The sequence below is a fragment of the Dipodomys merriami genome, unplaced genomic scaffold (assembly GCF_024711535.1).
Source record: "Dipodomys merriami isolate MVZ:Mamm:240054 unplaced genomic scaffold, mDipMer1.0.p SCAF_292, whole genome shotgun sequence".
NCBI lineage: Eukaryota > Metazoa > Chordata > Mammalia > Rodentia > Heteromyidae > Dipodomys > Dipodomys merriami.
Window position 1 is genome coordinate 242594 of NW_027204404.1, and position 8494 is coordinate 251087.

Genomic DNA, 8494 nt, shown 5'->3' on the forward strand with positions numbered 1-8494 from the left:
TCATGGTGTATGATTTTTTAGATGAATTGTTGAAGTCGATGGGCCAAAATTTTGTTGAGAAGTTTTGCATCAAATTTCATCAAAGAAATGGGTCTATAGTTCTCTTTTTTGATGAGTCCCTGCCTGGTTTTGGGATGAGGGTTATGATGGCTTCATAGCATGTGTTCTGTAGTGAACTTTCTCTTTCAATTTCATTGAAGAGTTGGAGTAGTATTGGTGTGAGCTCTGCTTTGAAGGCCTTGTATAATTCCGCTGTAAAACCATCTGGTCCTACACTATTCTTAGCTGGGAGGTCTCTTATTGCTGTTTCTATTTCAATGCTTGATATGGGCCTGTTAAGATGGTTTAACTCATCTTGGTTTAAAAGGTCCGTTTCTGCCAACTTCTCAAACTTATTAGAATAACGTTTTGAGAAGTATTCCCTTAAAATCTTCTGAATCTTGGTTGTTTCCGTGGTGATGTTTCCATTCTCATCTGTGAGTTTATTGATTTGGCTGTGTTCTCTTCTTTTCATGAAAAGATTTTCTAAGGGTCTGTCAATTTTGGTAATTTTTTTGGATGAACGAAGTCTTTGTTTTGTTGATTCTTTCTTTTTTTTTGTATTCTAATTCATTTAATTCTGATTTAATTTTAATTATTTCTTTCCATCAACTGGATTGGGGTTTACCGTGCTGCTCTTTTTCAAGGAGGTTCAGATGTCTCATTAAATTGTTGGTTTCAGATCTCTCCAATTTGTTGATGTAGGAACTGAGAGCTATAAACTTGCCTCTGAATACTGCCTTTCCTGTGTCTCAGAGGAACTGGTAATTTGTTTGCTCATTTTCGTTGAATAGCATGAACATTTGAATTTCCTTTCTAATCTCTTCTTTGACCCTCTCGTGATTCAGCAGTGTATTGTTCAGTCTAGATGTGTTACCGGACTTTCTTTGGTGGCTTTTATTCCATTGTGGTCAGAGAGAATGCAAAGTATAACTTCAGTGTTTCTGAACTTGGACAAGTTGTCTTTGTGGCCTAAAATGTGGTGTATTTTAGAAAATGTTCCATGTGCTGCTGAGAAAAACGTGTATTCTGATGCTGTTGGGTAAAATATCGGTAGATGTCTGTTAAATCTAGGTGATTGATGCAGTTGTTTAGATCTGCAGTTTCTCTGTTGAGTTTTTGCCGAGTTGATCTCTCTAGTGGGGAGAGTGGTGTTTTAAAATCTCCAACAATTAATGTCTTTGGATGTATGTGGAATGAGGTAAAGTAGTGTTTCTTGGATAAATTTGTGTGTGCCATTGTTTGGCCAATAGATATTTAGAATTGTAATATCCTCCTGAAGGGGAGATCCCTTAATTAGTATGTAGAGACCTTCTTTATCTCTTCTCACAAATTTTAATTTGAAGTCTATTTTATCTGATATTTGGATTGTAACTTCTGCCTATTTATTTGACCATTTGCTTGGTAGATTTTGTTCCAGCCTTTAACATTGAAAATGTGTTTGTTTTTATGGGCAAGATGTGATTCCTGAAGGAAGCAGATAGAAGGATCTTGTTTTTTAATTGAACTAGACAGTCTATGTCGCTTAATTGGAGAGTTAAGTCCGTTAATATTAAGAGATAGGACAGAGAGGTATTTGGGAGTTCCTGCCAAGTAATCCACCTTCTTGGGAGCTGCGAATCTGGGTTCTTCCTATATTTCTTAGATTCTCAGTTTGGGTGTAGTTTCTTGGCCTTTTTTGTGGTCTTGTTGGTTTTCTAGGTTTAGGATATATTTAAGAATCTTTTGTAGGGCTGTTTGATGCAGATGTATTGTTTCAATTTTTCTTTGCTATGGAAGGTTTTTCTTTGGCCTTCAGTTATGTAGGAGAGTTTAGCTGGGTACAGTAGTCTTGGTTGATAGTTGTTTCTTTTTGGACATGGCATACATCATTCCAGGCTCTTCTTGCTTTGTTTCTGCTGAGAAATCTGAGTTCATTCTAATTGGTTTCTCTTTATAGGTGATTAATGTTTTCTCTTTGACAGCATTAAGGATCTTTTTTTTTGGTCTGAATTGATCCTGTGTGGATTATAATGTGACAGTAGGATGTCCTATTCTGGTCTCGTCTATTTGGAGTTCTAAAAGTTTCTTGTATTTGAATAGGCCTATATTTTTCATGTTTGGGAAGTTCTATGCTAGGATTCTGTTACACAAATTTCCTAGACCATTAACTTCTGTTTCTAGGTGCTCCACTACACCCATTTTCCTTAGATTAGGCCTTCTGATGGTTTCTTCCATGTATTGGCTAGATCTCTTATATTTCTTGGATTTGTCTAGGATGGTTGTATATTCTTCTCAATAATGTCTAGGCTGTCTTCAATCCCCGAGATTCGATCTTCTGCATGATCTAACCTGGTGTCGAGCCTTCTACTTTGTTTTTTTTTTTTTTTTTAATTTCTTTTTCTTCTAGTTGGTCAGCTTTGATGTCTTCAAATTCTTTGTTGAAGCTTTGTTTTAGATCTCGTAAGAACTCCTTTACTTCCTTAATTTGGTGTTCAGTGTTTACTCTCAAATCACTTAGTTGATTGGTTATGGTTTCCTTGGATTCTCATTCTTTACATTGGTTTCCATTCAGCATTCTCTTTGTGGTCGCCCTGACTTCCTTCAGCTCTTTGTTAATGGATTCCATGAATGCCTTTAGTAATCTTTGTGTATTCTCATCCTGCCCTCTCAAATCCTGTATTACTCTTTGATTATCTTCCTCCCATTCATGTGAATCCTGTAGTTCTCTTTGAGTCTTCTCAGCCTGCTCACGTCATCCCTGCCTTTCTCTTTAAGTATTCTCATGCTGCTTTCACAAATCCTGTATCAGTTTTTGAGTAGCTTCCTCATGCTTATGATATTCCTGTATAAACTTTTAGATTGCCTCCTCTCTCTCCCTATCACGCTCATACAGAATCCTTTCTGTGTTTTCATCTATCCCAATTGCCAGCAGTGTTTGTAGAGCTATTTGGGAACTCTCCTCTGGATTATTCATTATCTGTTCTGTCCCTTGATTATCATGAGTGGGAGTTGAGATAGCCGGACTTGCCATTTTTCTTGTGTTTTTCCGGCTTACTCTGCCCATTTGCGATGAAATTAACACCAGTTTTGTGCTACAACACTGTCTTAAGGCAAGCATCAAGTACTGTCTGTATTTCCACAGACAATAGTCTGCAGATACAATCTAGTTCAACAGATACATCTTTTTAACATCAAACAATTATATATTAATGGGCTCTGAACCGCAAAGAAAAATTTGGTAAAGCAGAAATTATTAGTTTTAGGAGGAGATGTGGGTAAGAAATAGGAATAGAGTGATGTGGGAAGGCACAGGGAGTGTTAACTAAGTCCTAATCTCAAAGCAGGAAATAGGTTGCATAGGATGAAAGTAGATAGAGAGAGAGAAAAGAAGAAAGAGAAAGGGAACAAAAAGAAACCAGAAACAATAGAAAGGTTAAAATGAAAAATATAATACTGATCTAAAACAAACTATTCAGAGAAAAACATGAATATAATGAGAGAAGGGGAGGGATATAAAGGAGAGGTAACTTAAAAATAAAAATACTTAAAATATTATATAGGTATAAAGAGGTAGTACTGCTATTAAGGAATTTAAATCTAAGGGGTTTTGAATTGAGTAACAAATTTGTGGATTAAGTGTGTACACAATGGGGGATAAAGTCTAATAATCGACTCTGGGTTTATCTGAGGATGTGCAGAACAGCAATTAAGTCACATAAAGAAGAACGAAAGAGAAGAAAATGTGAAAAGGATAAGAAAGAAAGAAAAAAGATCAGAAGTTCAGTAGAGCTAAACAAAAAAAAAAAAAACCAAAACAAAAACAAACAAAACAAGAAAAAAAGGAAAGATAGAATAACGCACACACAATCTTATACCCCGAAAATAAAATTCTAAGAGGAAAAAAAATTACTAGAAAACAAGTTTTTTTTTCAAAAGAGGTAAAAATTAAAAATTAAAAATTTTTTGAAAAAAAAATTTTTTTAAAAGGTACAACAAAAAAAAATATTCTGTGATTTTTTTGGGAGGGGAAGGAAAAATCCTGTGTCTCCCCTGAGTCTGTAACCAGCCTCTTGTTGGAGTCTGTTCTGCTTGTGTTTCTGTGGCTTGGTTGGTTACTTTAGTCAGTTTCTTTGAACAGGCAGAAAAATGCTCTGCAATCCTCCTCCCAGATTAGTTCAATGGGAGGGAGATCTGCTTTGAGTATCACAAAAGAGGGAGATGGCTTTTTCCTCGAGTTTGGAGATGCTGTGATGAGGCTAGGTTCTGGGTAGAATTGAGGCCTTTCAGCAAACAGTAGCTTTTCCCGGGGGCCGGTTTGTGAGAAACTCACAGAGCCCAGCCTATAGCCACTCTCAGGGTTTCTGTTTACTGGATTTCAATTGATTGTCAAGGCTGCTAAAGGGAGGGGCAGCCTCTTGCTCTGACTACCCAGTGAAGAAACCCACTCCTGGGGCTGGTGCCCGAGATCGGTGACTTTTTCCTGGGTAGAGCTGAGTCTGGCAGGTCAGGTTAGGCTCTTGTGACCTGCTAGATGACTCCAGATTTATCCCAAGGCCTGAGTTGGAGTTAGCAGCTCCACCGAGCTTTGTCGGTATCCAAGATGGAGATCTCCAGTACAGGGAGTCGAGGGGTGGCCTTCTCTCTTCTGCTCCCTGAGAAGGAGTGAGGAAGTCAGGCTTCTACTCACACCGAGTCTTGGTTCCTGGGTCATCTCTGGTCTGGGAACTACAGGATGAAGATGTCCACTACTTGTCGGTTCTGGCTGGTGTTGAGTACAATCCGCTTGCCTGCCACCTCTGGCTCCTTTGTCCCGGACTCTCTGTGATTCAGGTATGGCAGCTGCAGTCGCCACCAACACCACTGCTGCTGCCACGGCGACTGCTGGCAAGAGCTCAGATCTGTCTCCTTGGCTGGATTTTCCCTCTCTGGCCTAACTCTCTGTCCTGTGATGGCACACTTGGTGTGATTCTCTGGCTTAGGACTGTTCACTGGAACTCTAAAATTGCTTTCTATGTGACAGCGTGTTTAGCCTCCAGCTTCTCCTCTGCCATCTTCCCGGAACTCTCTTGTTATTCTTATTGTATGTAATCCAATGCCATTTATTACCATGAATTCAATGTGACAATCTAGCTTTAAAGATGTCTAAAGTATCTTCCTTTTCAATCAGAACATTGTTGTCATTATCATGATACACTGTGGTCATCATCATCATCTTCATCAAAATTATTAGCATCAGAAGTGCTAATTAATGAAAGTCTTTTTTGTGTCTATGATTTTGTTATTATTTGTCTTTTTATTAATAAGTTTAATGTCACCACAGGGAATGCACCCATATTAAAATTTTGAACAAATATAGAAACAAAAACTAAACCATATCAGATAGCTTGACTCTGTGCTTATAACAAATTATGGAATAGATTTTTGAAACATTGCAAATTCCTAACCAATATGAATTAACTTCTTCTCTCCCCATCACTATACACAAATATTTAAGAGTTTCAACAGAAATTTTTCAAGTGATATACTTTAAGTGTTACTAAAATATCAAATGCATATTTAAAATTTCCTTGAAAGTAATAAACTCTACTTTCTATTGAAATATTTGTTATTTTATTCTAAGGAACTTTTAGAAAAATAGACTATATATCTTTGAAATGAAAAAGGTCAAAATAGTAGCATAAAAGTTTTAGAGGTTGTCTGTCTTCTCTGTCTCTCTCTCTTTCTCTCTCTCTCCATATATATATGTTATGTGTAGAAAGATACATTTTTAGAGATTATTTGTAAGAAATATATACATATATCTAAATTTATGTGTAGAATGATATACATTACAGTGAAAAAAAACATAATCAATTTTTTTTAATTCATCAAACCAAGTGTCGGTAACTCACGCTTATAATTCAAGCTATTCTTGTGCTGAAATCTTAGAATTATAATCGAAACTAGTCCAGACAGAAAATTATTTGTTAGATTCTTATCTCCAATTAACCAATAAAAACAGAAATTAGCTCTGTGCCTCAAGTTGTAGAGTGCTTTCCTTGAGCATAAAAAGGCTTAGGGACAAGGCCCAGGCCTTGCAAACAACAACCACAACAAGAAAATGTATCACATTAATTTCACAAAAGCATCTTTTAACTGCTGTGAACATTTCTTAGAAACATGAATACATGCCCTTGGAAAATGTTAAGTTAAAATGTATACAATATTTATGTCTATGTTAAAGACATGACTATTTAGATTAAGATATTTAGGTAATGATTAGGAATTAAGAATAATGATGAGTAGGGAAAATATTGGGACTGGTCTTTTATTCTATTTTACGATAGTAATAAAATGGTATTTTTAATGATTATATAAAATTACTCTTGCTTGTTACTTGAATTACAATAAGTGATAAATGTTTTTAAATGATTTAGAATGCAAAGGAGTATCAATTTTTGTAATTTCAAAACAATTAAGAAAATGATTGCAAGACTGGCTCACTCTAAGAGTATATTTGTTTTCTTGTTCTAGTTTTTATATTTGAAAAAATTCCAAAAATTCAATAGATGTTGGCATTCAGGAACCGCTTCATTGATACTAATATTGGAGCCCCTTATGTGGAATTGTTTTATTTCATTTGTTATTTTCACAAATAAATCAAGATGATTGTGTATTTTGTTTCTTTTCCCTGCTTTTGGCTCTTGTCTTGAGAATAATTTGATTTCCTAGCAAAGTAGAGAAAAGCAATTTGATTGAGCAAGTAATGTATGGCTTTCATAAATTGCAGATTGTGTATTTTGTTTCTTTTCACTGCTTTTGGCTCTTGTCTTGAGAATAATTTGATTTCCTAGCAAAGTAGAGAAAAGCAATTTGATTGAGCAAGTAATGTATGGCTTTCATAAATTGCAGATGCATACATTTGTGTCTTCTGTCATTTGATAAAAGTTTCTTCCAGAAAAGGTTATCAATTACTTATAAATGATGCATAATTCCTAGGTATTCCAGTTATAACATAGATTTTTGATTGATTTATCTCTGTATAAACTCAAAATAACAGACAAAAAACCTCAAAATAAACAGAAATCACATCTTTGTTTTAAACGCTGTAGTTTACAGAGTTTTTAGCCAACACCAAAAATATCTTTTTAAATATTGTGGATTTTGTGTGAAGAATTTTTAACAATAGTTTTTTTGCTGACATGTAATTAACTTACAATATATTATATCCTTTTATTGTATACAGTTTAGTGCTTGGAAGTGAATTGTACCTTCATAGGTTTCAAAGCCTAATTTTCACAAACTTGCATTTTTTCAAATAGAAATGCTATAAATTTTAGAACAGACATTAAAATAGATATAAAATTCTGTTACAGGAATTTGTCCAGCATGCATCCTCTATAGTGTGTCTTTTCAAAATTTGTTTTTGGGGATTATTTCCCGGGTCTCATACATACTATTCAAGTGGACTATTCAAGTGTCTCTGTCCAAACACGTTTCTTATTTCTCTTTAATACATTCATAGAAGTATAATGATTGGATCCTATACAATTCTCTTTGACCTTTTGAAGTCTTGAAAACTTGCTTACTAAAATGATTGCAGTATTATACAAATAAAATCACTATGAGGAGTATATCAGTTTCTCCACAAATGCATTACTATATTTTGTGTCATCTTTTTATATTAGGGTCATACTAGTGAGTTTTCTTTTTCTTAGATACTAAAGAGGAGCTTATTTCATATGCTCCTCCTCTTGACTATTAATTTACATATGTTCTTTAAAGAAATATCCTATTCAGGCAAAACTTTATATAGAATTAGAAGATATAAAAATGCTTAAGGTTCAGAATCATTGTAGCATTAACATTATAGCATTAACAAATATGTTCCGTCCATCTGTTGGATGATTTCACTTGGATTATAGTGTCCTTTGAATTATGAAAGGTTATCACTTGATATAATCCAGTTTATTCTTGCTTTTCTTTAGCCACTAATGCTTTCCAGGACAAATTTTTAGAAACCTTTACGGATCCAATGTCATGAATTTTTACATTTATGTTTTATAGGCTTTTACATCTCACATTTATAGGTTGATAATCATTTTTTATTTTAAATTTTTGTATAAGGATTGAGGTAGGCCGGGTGCTTGTGGCTTATTCCTGTAATCCTAGCTACTCAGGAGTCAGAGATCTGAGGGTTGTGGTTTAAAGCCAGCCTGGGCAGGAACGTCCATGAAACTCTTATCTCCTGTAAACCACTAGAAAACCAGTAGTGGTACGGTGGCTCAAGTGGTAGGGCTCTGGCATTGAGCTGAAGAGCACACGTACAACGCCTAAGCCCAGAGTTCAAGCCCCATGAGTGACAAAAAACAAAACAAAACAAAACAAAACAAAACAAAACAAAAAGATTGAGGTAGTAGTCTAAGATCATTCTTTAAATCTCGAGAGAAAATAGTGCCAATACACTCATTTAAGATTCTATTTTTATTTCATA